Source organism: Microtus pennsylvanicus, chromosome 9 (assembly GCF_037038515.1).
Source record: "Microtus pennsylvanicus isolate mMicPen1 chromosome 9, mMicPen1.hap1, whole genome shotgun sequence".
NCBI lineage: Eukaryota > Metazoa > Chordata > Mammalia > Rodentia > Cricetidae > Microtus > Microtus pennsylvanicus.
The window spans coordinates 39,843,066-39,856,706 of record NC_134587.1 but is presented as its reverse complement, the minus strand read 5'-3'; positions in this window follow the sequence as shown (position 1 = coordinate 39,856,706).

Below are 13,641 nucleotides of genomic sequence, written 5' to 3'. Positions count from 1 at the left end.
TTATTCCCATCCCTGACCCAGGCAGACACCCTAGGCTGCAGCCACACCTTTTCCCTACCAAGTGTGAGCCAGGCCTTGTGGAAGGGATCCCCCAAAACCACATCCTGCAGCCTCTAGCTACTCTTTAGAGCTGTCTGTACATTTGTATTGTTGATTGTTCATTACGTAAACCATTCCTGTTCTATCTATTGTGCCATTCTTTCTCCTGATTGATCTGATTCATGTAATTATAAATTATCTGAAAGGTCATAAATGTTACGGGGAAAATCAAACGGAACAAGTTATACAGAGAGTGTTGATACAGGGGGTGGGGGAGGGCGTTACTTTAAGTTGAATTGTCTGAGCCAACCTCACCAAGCTGACGTTTGAACTACAGTAAAGGAAACAGTTCAGGAACAACATGGAAGGAACACGGGGTACAGACCTGGGGGAGAGAGCTGGGCTGGTTCCAAAAGCAGACTGGAGGGCAGGGCATCTATAGCAGGTGATACCTGAGAAGACTGACCTGAGACCAGGCACCAAGACAGCAGGACCAGCAAGGGTGGCTACGGCTCACTGTAAGGGCATTGGTTTTCTCTCAGACAGACCTGGAGGGTTTCGACACAGGCAATCTGTGGCACATGCTTAGCATCCTTCCAGGTGTTATATTAAGACTAGACTGGAGGTAGCAAGTGTAGCATCAGGGAAAACAGCTGGAAATGCAACGATCCAGGCAAAATGATGAAGCGATGTTGCCTACCTGGACAGAAGGGAACACAAGGCATGGACGTATACACCCACCACAAAGAAAGAACAACTGGGAAAGAATCTGCAAAATCTTTTGTATACATTGGGCCACAAACAGTGAAGGCTTTGAGTCCTCAGCCTGATTTACAATCCAAGACCAGCCTTTGCCACAGCATCTCTGAGCCTGCGGGGGATTTGAGCACCAAAGAGAATGTACCCAACAGGTCAAGGTGTCTGACTGAGTGGAGGAAGAGACAGTAGTGGAACCTGGGGACAGGAGCAATGATCGCCACGTGTGAGACTCACTCATGCAGGAAGAGCCCCGGAAATATGCCAAGGGTTCTGTGAACAGCCAAGAAAGTGCCAGACAACAGGGAAGAGGGGACAGCTCCTCACGTCGGGGAGGACAACCTCTAGTAGGAAATAATTCTAAGAACTATCAGGAGAACATTGAGCAACATGAGAACAGATTCCTGAAGGGGTCAAGACAATTCGAGAGGGAAAGGACAGCTTCAATATGTCCCTGAGACAGTTGACATCCACCCAGACTTCACACCACCGAATCGATTCACTGGAAATGGTCCTAGCCTGAATGTAGGCGCTAAAACCAAAGCTTACACAGAAAGCACAAACCTCTGACCACGACTCTGACAATACAGAAAACCAAAGGAGTGAGAGGCAGATTGGACTTCATCAGTGTGCAGTGTGCAAAGCTGGTAGTCCTCAAGGGACTCTGTGAAGGAGCTGGAGAGATGACTCAGTAGTTCAGAGCACTCGCTTCTCTTACAGAGAACTCCAGTTAGGCTCCCGGCTCCACCAGATGCCTCACACCCGCCTATAGCTCCTGCTCGGGAAAATCGGACATGCTCTTCTGTCCTCCTAGGGCAACGGCACTTATACGTTCTTATCCACTCACACAGATGCACGCATACATACAAATAAATACTAATAAATACTTTAAAGACTCTGTGAATGAAATTAAATGATAGACTATAGACTGTGAGAAATATTTGCAAATTACACATCTGGTGAGGATCTAATGTCAGTAACATGTAAGACAGTGGTAACTCATGGATAAACCTGATTAGACTTTCTCCAGAGGAGATATAAAATGACCAATGAGAACACATCAGCAATTAGGGGAACATAAATCAGCACTACACACGCATAGCTATTTCCTCCCAGACTAAGACTCTCTCTCATGTACAGGAAGGTTAAGACTCCTGGTGTTAAAGGGGAAGTGAAACAAGGATGCTTTCAGGGAGATGAAGCTTTCCATCCTGCAGGGACGCTCCGTAAGATCAGGAAATAAACAACTTAAAGAGTTCAGGAAATCCCTGAAACTGAGCAGACACATTAGTCTCCTCCTTCCCGGAGCATATAGATCAAATGCTTTAGTCTCTTCCTTACTGGAGCATATGGATCAGACGCATTAGTCTCCTCCTTCCCAGAGCATATGTATGGATTGATGAAAGATGAAAGACACCCGCTGCCAACCTGGGCTGTCTGGACAAAGCTCAGGTCAACTGACCTGCCTAAAAGAACACTTTCCAGTCCATTGCGTTGTCTGCAAGTTATGCAGTGTGCTCTGGGCTTTCCGCTTTTTTTTCTCCCCATGAGACAGTGTTTCTCTGTAGCCTTGGTGCCTGTCTTGGAACTTACTTTGTAGACCAGGCTGGTCTTGAATCCACAGAGATCCACCTGCCTCTGCCTCCCAATTAAAAGCGTTCACCACCACCATTGCCCAGCTGGTTTTCTGCCGCGCACTGTGCCCCCATGTCTGCACTCGGTGGGCTATTACCCAGTTCACGAGTTTTGGGCAAGGGGGCTGGAGGTTAAAATACACAAACACACACAGCGACACGGGTCATCCTTGAATTCCCCAAGAATGCCCCCTTTATTGTGTTCAGGGACAGATTATATAGAGATATCCACGCCCCAGCCAAACCTACCAGAAACCACTTTCCTGCCATCAGGAACTCCTGAAGGTCTCGTGCTCAGAGCAGCTGTAGGCACTCAGATCAGGGGATTACAAGAAATTCGGGATCTGGGATCTAACTGCTCCCAACAGTTTTCAGCTTTTGTGAGCTGTCACACTGGGGTGGACTTTGGTGATGCAGCCATCTCTGAGTCATTTCTGATCCTGTGAGTAACCCCTCACCCTTATTCCTGTAAGTAACCCCAATAAAACTCACTGGTTCACCAAGTTGGACTTTGAGGCTATCCTTGCTTTCCCCGTCTGGGAGGAGAAGACATTTGTTCGTGTCTTCTCAGGAACAGTGCCACACGGCAGCATGAAATGTCACCTCAGTCCACTGTGGTGGTTAAAATCAAAGTCATACCATAACCACTAGCTGCTGGCACCATGCTTCCCACCCTAATAGACAGTATCCCTCCCCAAACTGTCAGTCAGCATAAGCCCTTCCTCCATTAAATGACTTTTTGTCCTGTCTTTTCTCACAGCCACCAGAGAACTAGTACAGATACATCTGTTGTCCAGACGTAGCCACAACAGAGTAGGCTCTGCCTCCATTGGTAGATGACCGACAAGCATGTACAAAGCTTTGGGTTCAGTCCTCAGAACTGCACAAATCCAATGCAATGGTGCACGTTTATAATCCCAGGACTGGGAAGACAGAGGCAGGGAGGTCAGAAGTTCAAAGTCATCCTTGGCTACTTAACAAGTTCAAGGTCAGCCTGAACTACGTAAGATCCAGTCTGGAAAAAAGTGGCAGGGTGTGGTGATTTTGATCCTAACACTCAAGAGGCAGATGCAGGCAGATCTATGAATTCAAGGCCAGCTTGAGCTATGTGGCGAACCTTCAGAGGTTTGAGTCTGATTACTCAGGTTCCTGCTCTCAGAACTAGTGCCAGGCCAGCTCACTGAATTCTGTCTCTGTTTAAATCAACCAGAATTCACTCCTGGTGTTTGGAGTCAACAACCCTGATAGCTCTAGAAGCTTATGAAGAAAACAAAACAAAACAAAAACCCAAGCTGGAGAGATGGCTCAATGATCGCGAGCACCTGCTGCTCTTTCTAGAGGACTCAGTGTTGATTTCCAGCACCCACAATACATCTCAGAACTGTCTGCAACTCCAGTTCCAGGGGTCTCGGTAGGTACCAGGCATATACATGGTTCACAAGCATATATGCAGGCAAAAGCCCCACACAACGTAGAAATAAATAAATAAAAATTCAAAAATCACAAAATAAGTAAATCCTTAAAAATAAAAAAGAAAACAGGTCTCTCACAGGGCTGCTAGCAGCTCATGGGGGCAGAATGTTGTGACTCTGCCAAGGCGAGACTCTGCCTGCAGCACACGGGGAGAATCTGCCTGCAGCACACGGGAGAATCTGCCTGCAGCACACGGGAGAATCTGCCTGCAGCACACGGGAGACTCTGCCTGCAGCACATGGGGAGAATCTGCCTGCAGCACACGGGAGAATCTGCCTGCAGCACACAGGAGAATCTGCCTGCAGCACACGGGGAGAATCTGCCTGCAGCACACGGGAGACTCTGCCTGCAGCACATGGGGAGAATCTGCCTGCAGCACACGGGAGAATCTGCCTGCAGCACACGGGAGAATCTGCCAACAGCACACGGGGAGAATCTGCCTGCAGCACACGGGAGATTCTGCCTGCAGCACATGGGGAGAATCTGCCTGCAGCACACGGGAGAATCTGCCTGCAGCACACAGGAGAATCTGCCTGCAGCACACGGGGAGAATCTGCCTGCAGCACACGGGGAGAATCTGCCTGCAGCACTGGGGAGAATCTGCCTGCAGCACACGGGAGAATCTGCCTGCAGCACACGGGGAGAATTGGTCAGCAGCACACGGGGAGAATCTGCCTGCAGCACACGGGGAGAATCTGCCTGCAGCACATGGGGAGAATCTGCCTGCAGCACAAGGGGAGAATCTGCCTGCAGCACACAGGAGAATCTGCCTGCAGCACACAGGAGAATCTGCCTGCAGCACACAGGAGAATCTGCCTGCAGCACACGGGGAGAATCTGCCTGCAGCACACGGGGAGAATCTGCCTGCAGCACACGGGAGAATCTGCCAACAGCACACGGGGAGAATCTGCCTGCAGCACACGGGAGATTCTGCCTGCAGCACATGGGGAGAATCTGCCTGCAGCACACGGGAGAATCTGCCTGCAGCACACAGGAGAATCTGCCTGCAGCACACGGGGAGAATCTGCCTGCAGCACACGGGGAGAATCTGCCTGCAGCACTGGGGAGAATCTGCCTGCAGCACACGGGAGAATCTGCCTGCAGCACACGGGGAGAATTGGTCAGCAGCACACGGGGAGAATCTGCCTGCAGCACACGGGGAGAATCTGCCTGCAGCACATGGGGAGAATCTGCCTGCAGCACAAGGGGAGAATCTGCCTGCAGCACACAGGAGAATCTGCCTGCAGCACACGGGGAGAATCTGCCTGCAGCACACGGGAGAATCTGCCTGCAGCACATGGGGAGAATCTGCCTGCAGTACTGGGGAGAATCTGCCTGCAGCACACGGGGAGAATCTGCCTGCAGTACTGGGGAGAATCTGCCTGCAGTACTGGGGAGAATCTGCCTGCAGCACACGGGGAGAATCTGCCTGCAGCACACGGGGAGAATCTGCCTGCAGCACATGGGGAGAATTGGTCAGCAGCACGCTATGCCAGCCACCGCAGCAGCGGAATACTCTGAGGGTGGGAGAGTTCATTCAAGAGACAGCCAGGCTAGAAGAGGAGGGATAAGGCCTCCAGACTGATGAGATTAGAGGTGGGCACTGTGGTGTGGGGGGAGGGGCTGGAAGTGAGAGAAGCAGTGGCGAGCCAGCTGTGCACCATAGAAACAAAGGGTCTTGACTGAATGAGGCCCTCAGTAGGTGGGCGACAGTTGTGTAGCTTGGTCTGTTTGAGGGGCCCCTGGCAGTGGGACCAGGATCCATCCCCAATATATGAGCTGACTTTTTGGACCCCATTCCCTATGGTGGGATACCTTATTCAGCCTTGATGCAGTGGTCCTGCCTCAACTCAATCTGCCAGGCTTTGTTGACTCCCCTAGGGCCTTCCCCTTTCGGAGGAGTGGATGGGGGATGGGTTGAGAAGATGGGTGAGGGGGTGAGGGGGTGAGAGGGGAGGGAGGGGGAACTGTGGTTGGTATGTAAAATAGATAAAAAAATTAAAATTAAAAAATGAAAGGAATGGATAAAAAATTAAAATTAAAAATAAAAGGGATGGATAAAAATGAAATTAAAAATAAAAGAAATGGATAAAAATTAAAATTAAAAAAATGGAAGGGAAGGGAAAGAAAAGATCAAATGTGGAAAGTGTCTTTTCAGCAACCTACAATTTGCGATGAGAAATAAGTGTTTGTTTTGTTTTTAAATAAACTGTCAAGAAAGAAAGAAAGGAGGGAGGGAGGGAAAGGAGGGAGGGAGGGAGGAAAGAAGGAGGAAAAGGAAGGAAGGAAGGAAGGGAGGGAGGGAGGGAGGGAGGGAGGGAGGGTCATGATTCGCTGTGTGACTCACGATCAGAAGAGAGTGGCAGCGCCACAGTCTAAACACGGGGGTGTCAAGCACCTGACGTCATCCATCAGACACCCACACAGGCAAAAGAGAGGAACAAGTAATTTCACAGAGGGCTGCCAAGTCCCTAGGAAGTAATCTGGGCCTGGGTGGTCAGAGGCGTTATCTCCAGCAGAACTGTCTAACTGTAGAGACTAATAACACGCTTCTCAGCTGTGTGCTCTCCTGAATTAGTGTTGCTAAAAATCAACGAAAAGCAAGTAAAACTACAGCGTTTATTCGAGACTCCCTCGGTGTCAGGAACAGCTCCTCAGAGTGTGTTCCCTCCGTGCAGTAGGAAAGGATCTAGCCATGAAAGGAAGGAACCTCTGAACCACACTAAAGGGTGAACGTCCTGCAGGGAATAGACACACAGACAAGCTGCAGGACTCCAACTATACAACTGTCAGCTGGCAGGTGATGATGGCACACACTTTTAACCCCAGGGAGGCAGAGGTGGGCAGATCTCTGTGAGTTCAAGGCCAGCCTGGTCTACAGAGTGAGTTCCAGGACAGCCAGGGCTGCTACACAGAGAAGCCCTATCTCAAAAACAAAACAAAAATGTCAGGAGACACATGCCTTTAATCCCAGCCTTCAGGAAGCTGAAGCAGATGGACCTCTGTGAATCTGAGGCCAGTCTGGTTTACAGAGCAAGTCCCAGGACATCTCAGGCTACATAATGAGACCCTATCTCTAAATAGATAGACAGACAGACAGACAGACAGACAGACAGACAGACAGACAGACAAAATTGGTCATCAGGGGCCTGTCCATGGGGACAGAACGCAGACTGTCAGTTTTCAGAGCAGTGATGGAGGGACTGCTCACAGGCGAGGGTCTATTGTGGGGGTTGAATGGCGTGGAACTAGCTGTTGGTGGTGATTGCACACTCCTGACTGAACACAGCTAATGGCATGGAATTGTTAATGTTACGTCTGGAGCGTAGCCCAGTCCCTGGCATCTATCCCAGCCCCCCTGACCTGGGAGTCTGGACTCCAAATCCCAGCATGCCAGGTCCTGACCCCTCCCTGGGGGAGGGTCAGAACCACTCCCACGGGGTATTTAAGTGGGCTCCCGGAGGAGAAGCATGTGGTTCCGGGTTTGCATGCGCTCCCCGCTCTCCTTTCTCCCTGCCACGCACTCGGCCACCCGAGAGCGCCGTACTTAATAAAACGATGGGCATTTTCATTTGGTTTGATCTGACCTAATTGGATTTCTTAGCGCCTGCAAGACTGCACCTTCTTAGGATTTTTTCTTAACAGTTAACTTGGGGCTTTGTGAATTCCCTGCAACCATCTGATGGGATTCTGGTGGAAGCAACAAATCTGCCATTTGTTGAGTGAGGAATGGACGTTTGCAAAGGGAACAAAGCCTCTAGTGTACAGTTGAGCCTAGTAGGAGGACCCAGTGTGAGGAACTGGGCCTGCTCATTCCCCGGGCAGGGGGGAGGAGCAGAATTTGGAGACCTGTGGTTCTGAGCAGAGAGGGAAGGTGCACAGGGCTGGTATGTGGAAAGGGCCGAGGCCAGCAGGGGCTATGTGACATAGGCTTGAAGTCGGAAGGAGTGGAAAGTAGCCTCCTGGGCCAGGACCAGTCCCAGATGGTCCTCTGTGCAGAGGCAGCCACACCGAAGGAAAGGTTGAATTTACCACCTTGTTTTCTCCTTCAGTTTCTCCCAGGCCCTTGCTTACCTGGGTACGAGGACACTTTGTAGGACAGCTTGTGTCCCGTCACAGCAAATATCACAAAGACAGAAACGTGATTGGAAGTTGCCCAACCTGGGTAGCATTTGGATGCTAAGTGATGTCCATGGTCATGGTCTGGCTGAAGCTTTGCCTGCCTCACCCTGGGACACTCATGCTGGGACTTCTCACAACCATTCCACACCTTTGTTCTGGAAAGTTGCTCCCAAGAAGGGAAGGTGCAGGATCTGAAAGCCATGGTCAGGCTTCCCATGGGTTCAGTGTGGGGCCCTGATGGGCCTGGGATATCCCAGGCCCCATGAGCCAATGGGAAAGAAAAGGCTTCACTTAATGATAAATCCACACTAGGAGCCCAGATCTCCTCCCTGGGGTTCCCACTGTCCTCACTCTGAAGATGGGGTGGGTGAGCAGGAGGCTGGAACTCCAGCCTAATAGTCCTATCAAATACTAAGAGGGCTGTGTGAGGCTCTTCTCGCACGTCCTGTGTGCTCTGTTAGGCTTCCCAAACACTGTGTGGACCTGTGAGTCAAGTACACACGGAAGTACTGGGCAGATGTGAACTTGGGACGAAATGGGTGCGGGAAAGCAGAGTCCATTGTGGCTGAAGGTGGCACTGACGATGGCGTTATTGATGGTATCACACATCTGTTCCTCCTCCATCCTCTACCTCAGACCAGGGTCCACGCTGGTAATAACACCCACCCCACTCCCAGCTCCAAGGAGGCTCTGACACAGTGACTTGCCCCTGTCTATGCTGTTGGGGGCTGACTAGAAAAACACACAGGGGATGTCTCAGACAAACATGGAGAAACACACTGAGTATGTCTGAGAACCCTAGAGGAAGACCTATGGGAGAAGCCTGCCCAGTGAGCCCTTGAACAGAGCTGGCCCAATACCTGAATTCCAGTCCAGAGAGCAGAGGCTCAGGCTGTGGGCTAAGCTTGCAAGGCAAGCGGTGCCCGGTATGGAGGCTGTGTGTCAGAGGACAGCTGTACCATAAGGAACAATTAGAGTGATGTGGATGTCAGGGACAGGGAAGTGCAGGATAGTGAGGAGTCGGGAGACATGGAGCTCAGAGTGGCCTCCTGAACCATCATAAGCAGCCCTGAGTAAGGAGCCGTGACAGGCAACAGGACGTGTCTTTAAAGCATAGTGACCAACCTTTCAAACATCAGCAAAAGACACGCTCATCAATGACACTGTGGAAGTCCTCACCCCAAACAACTGTACAGTGCTTCCCGTGAGCACTAGTCTCAGATCTACAGCATTCCGGCTTCAGCTGGCTTGGCCCTTCCACAGGGAAGTGAGTCTCCATTACACAGTTATCTGCATCTGTGGAGAGCCAACCTCATACCCGAGCTGTGCTGGCTTCAGATGGCTTGGCTCCTCTATGAGGAAGTGGGTATCCGACAATTATTCCATTTTCTGCATCACTGCAGAGCCAACTTCATATCTGTGTCATGCTGGCTTAACTTCTTATGAAGAAAAGCCCGGAGCTGGTTCGCAGCTTCCAGCTCTAGTTGCCAGGTGCCTCCAGCTATTGTGTGCCCTGTCACAGAGATGGAAGCCAGAGGCTGTGGCTCCTATGACGACTGGCTTCCTGCCCTGAGCATTTTCCAGACTTACAAGTGTTTAGCATGTGTCAGAGGTCAGAGCTCTATCCTTTCTGCCAAAGAGTGGACCATGTATGCTCCTCTTCAGTGGACAAGCATGGATTCCACCAAGTGATTATTGGGAAATGTGCTACTGTGGATGTAACGGATTAATTAAAAAATGCTGCAGGATCCCAGGCAGCTGCAGCAGCAGAAATGCTGCAGGTCCCTGAGTGATGGCAGTGGGCCATGTGGCAGCAGGCAGCAAACAGCAGGTTCTGAGAGCAGCCAGTCCCAGGCAGGGACGGCGCAGTTGCCCAAGTGGCTGCAGCAGGCCATGAGGAGAGACAGATGGGCACGCCATGAGACCACGCCACAGATCTCCAGAGTAGCTGGTCCCGGGTAGGGAGCCACGCGGTGGGGGGCGGAGAGAGAGAAGGGGGTAAGGGGAGAAGTAGGAAGAAGAGGGGGCCGGAAAAGGAAGAGACTCTGCCTCCCGAGAGCTGGGATTAAAGGTGTGCACCGCCACCACCACTGGCTCTGGGTTGCATTGTTCTTGTTCCCTGGCCTTAATGAGTTCCTCATTCAACTATGTGACTTTCTCAAAGTTTAGATTGTCTTCTTGGCTTTTTCACCCCCAAGGATACTTAACAAAAACACCTTAGCCTAACTTTATTTTCGAAGCTTCATTTCAGCTGTGATGCACTCTGAAACCTGTGAACACATCTCCCGACATTAAGGTTCTAAAAATTTAAGGAAGCTGGGCTACTGGAACTCAAGTGGGGTTTTTTTTTGTTTGGTTTTGTTTATTTGTTTGTTTTGAGTTGTTTGGTTTTGTTTTTCGAGACGGAGTTTCCATCTGTAACAGTCCCGGCTGTCCTGGAACTCACTCTGTAGACCAGGTTGGCCTTGACCTCACTGAGATTCACCTGCCTCTGCCTCCCAAGCACTGGAATTAAAGGCGTGCTCCACCACCGCCTGCTTTCAAGTGTTTTTGTTAATCATTAACCTAAGCCACAGCCTATGCAACTCCTCAATAGAAACTCATGTGTTTTAGCTGGGTGACACTTCCTTGTTTTATTTTTAATCATCAAAACTCTATTTAAACTAACATTATTATCAATTTCACAGTACAGCTTATGAAGAAATCATCTTCATAATAACACACAGGTAAAGCCATCCAGTACAATGGGATGTTCCCATGATATAAACGCACCCATTACAGGCGGTAGGATCCCCCACACCCATCCACACCATTCCAGATGCCGGAGAAAAATGGCAGCAACAAACGTGTGAAGCAAAGCAAAAGGACGTTCTGGGGTCTGTGGTCCCTGGGCCTTTTCTATCCATAACCCACCCATCAGGGATTCTCCTCCTTGTGAGCCGACACCTTGAAGTCACTGCCTTCTGCTGCTCCTCTGGCACGTCTGGCACCATCAAGCTTCCTGCTACAGTTCCCTCCCCGAGGATCATCTGCCAGTCTCTGGCTCTATGCAGCTGTCAGGCTGCCCCTTAGCAAAGAGAGTAACGGTTCCTAACAGATGGTGTCAACGTCACTGGACCATCCGAAACTCGGGTCTCCTTGGTACCTGGGCCCATATAGGGACTGCTAGGACTAGAGGAAGACTGACCGAACCTGTGGCTCTGTTACCGTGGTTCTGGGTCGTTCCCTACGTTAGACACCAAGATGCTCCACTGACCACTATCCCGCCCTAGACCTCCACAGCCCAGCAGAGTGTTGATTGCAATTGGAAAACAGGACCTTCCAGACATCCAATCTTTCTGGAAAGGGCGGGGGCATCGGACAACCCCTCCTCCATTGCAAACTAACACAGCAGACTCTGCCCTGAGCGAGAGACGGGATGATCAGGAGTGTATGTGGACTTGTATGCAGACTTATATGTGCATGGATGAATATGTACGCACGTGAATGAATGTGTGTACTGTATATGCACATATTGTGTATGCATGGTGACTGTGTAAATACATGTGCCTGTGTAAGGGTCCAGGTGTACATATGTACACTCTGCACATAGGCATATATCTAGAGGTTGTATGCAGGTGTGTGATCCACTGTGAGTGTGCCCTGTGCACAAGATGGGGTATGCGCATTACATGTGCCTGTGTTGACATGAGGCTCTGCATTCTCTGCCTATACATCACATGTGCTAATAGAGTTGTTTGTCAGCATGCAACGCACACATGAACATGGGTGTGCACTGCTGTATGTGTGTGCATGTGCAAACTTGTCCATGGCTATCTGCGGCCACTCATTTTTAGAGCTGTCTCTACAGAATAAAGTCACTGAGACCTGCTCCTGCCCTGTGGCTTAGAGATGAGAAGAAATACAGAAACCCCAGCCCTGAGAGTAGCGGTCAGGGCTTTCAGGAAGCTGAGACTAGTCTACTTTGCTTCTCACTCAGAAATGCAGACATTCCAGATCACGGCGGGGGTGGGAATCAGGGGTCATGTTGATCTAGGAAGCAGGAAGAGATCCCGGAGGCTCTGGACCTGTGGGCTGAGCTCAAAGTAATGTCTCTTTCACCACAGAGTCTTTATGCCTCCTCTGTCAGAACACGGTGTCCAGTCCTGTGATTGAGGCTCCCTCTGTCATCCCACGTCTCTCCTCCTCCTGACAGGAAGGGCTGTCATCACCCACACACACTCAGAACAGGAAGTGGGATGATGCCGTCCAAGAGGGTTCTCCCCTCAGAGCCTAAGTCCCCAGAAAAAGTTGAGAGCTCATGGATTTAAGGTGTGCTCGCGGGTGTGGACTTGTCAGCTGGGAATGCCATAGCCTAGGACCCTAGACAGAGGCCTAAACAGCATTTATGTCTCTAAGTTCTGGAGGTGATGGTCCAAGAGGGCTCCCATAGGAGAGAGTTCTAAAGAAAGTCTTTTCCCAGTTGGCAGGGGTCACCTCACTGTGTCCTCATGCAGCTGGGCACTGACTCGTTCCCATCACATGAACTCACCTTCCCAGCCTCATCCAACACAAACCTTCCACAGGGTCCCTCTCCCCATCATCCCACTGCAAGCCAGAGCTCCACATGGACACTGAGGGGACACCTGTGAGACACCTGTGTCCTCCTGTCTGTCATGTTACACACAAGCATAGGTTCACCTACATGTGTCTCCGGAATGCAGTAATTCCTGCTGTCTGTCACTGCAAACGCAATGAGCAGAGACCAGAATGGATTCTTTGCATTGTGCTTTACCCTAGAGCTGGAAATCCGGGAAGCCAGGGGAGACAGCTTTGTCTGGGCTATCTCTCAATGGTTTACTTTATAGGAAACCAGGACATGGGCAATACTCATTCCAAAATCTTGTACTTCTGGCTAGATGCTCAGCCTTGTCTTTGAGCTTTGTGTTGCCGCTGTTTTCCCCTGTCTTTTCCCTCGAGGCCTGGGGACACACATGCACCTGGGGGCACACACACACCTGGGAACACACACGCACCTGGGGGCACACACGCACCTGGGAACACACACGCACCTAGGAACACACACGCACCTGGGGGCACACATGCACCTGGGGGCACACACACACCTGGGAACATACACGCACCTGGGGGCACACACGCACCTGGGGGCACACACACACCTGGGGCACACACACACACACCTGGGGACACACACGCACCTGGGAGCACACACAGACCTGGGGGCACACATGCATCCAGTCCACTGCCCCTAGCATTTCTCCAGAACGCTCCTTTCCTTTACATTGCCTCTAGGTTCTCCGAATAAATACAGCTTGAGGATTCAATTCCGTCTCCACAGCAACCAGCATCCTGGGGCTGGTATTATGATTATATATGACTCATCAGTGATCTTACTGCGGATGGCTCTCTCTCCAGCTCCCCAGCTCTGCCACCGCCTCTGTGAAGTGAGTCAGGGAAAGAGCATCTAAAGCACTCCTGAGGCCACAGTGGCCCTGGGTGGATCTAACCTTACCAGGGTCTTATGAGATCCAGGTCAGGCTGTGGCAAACAGCACGAAGATTTGCAAGACTGGTTCTATGTGACTTGAGACCAACTATGTCCCCATCCAGCTTGTTGC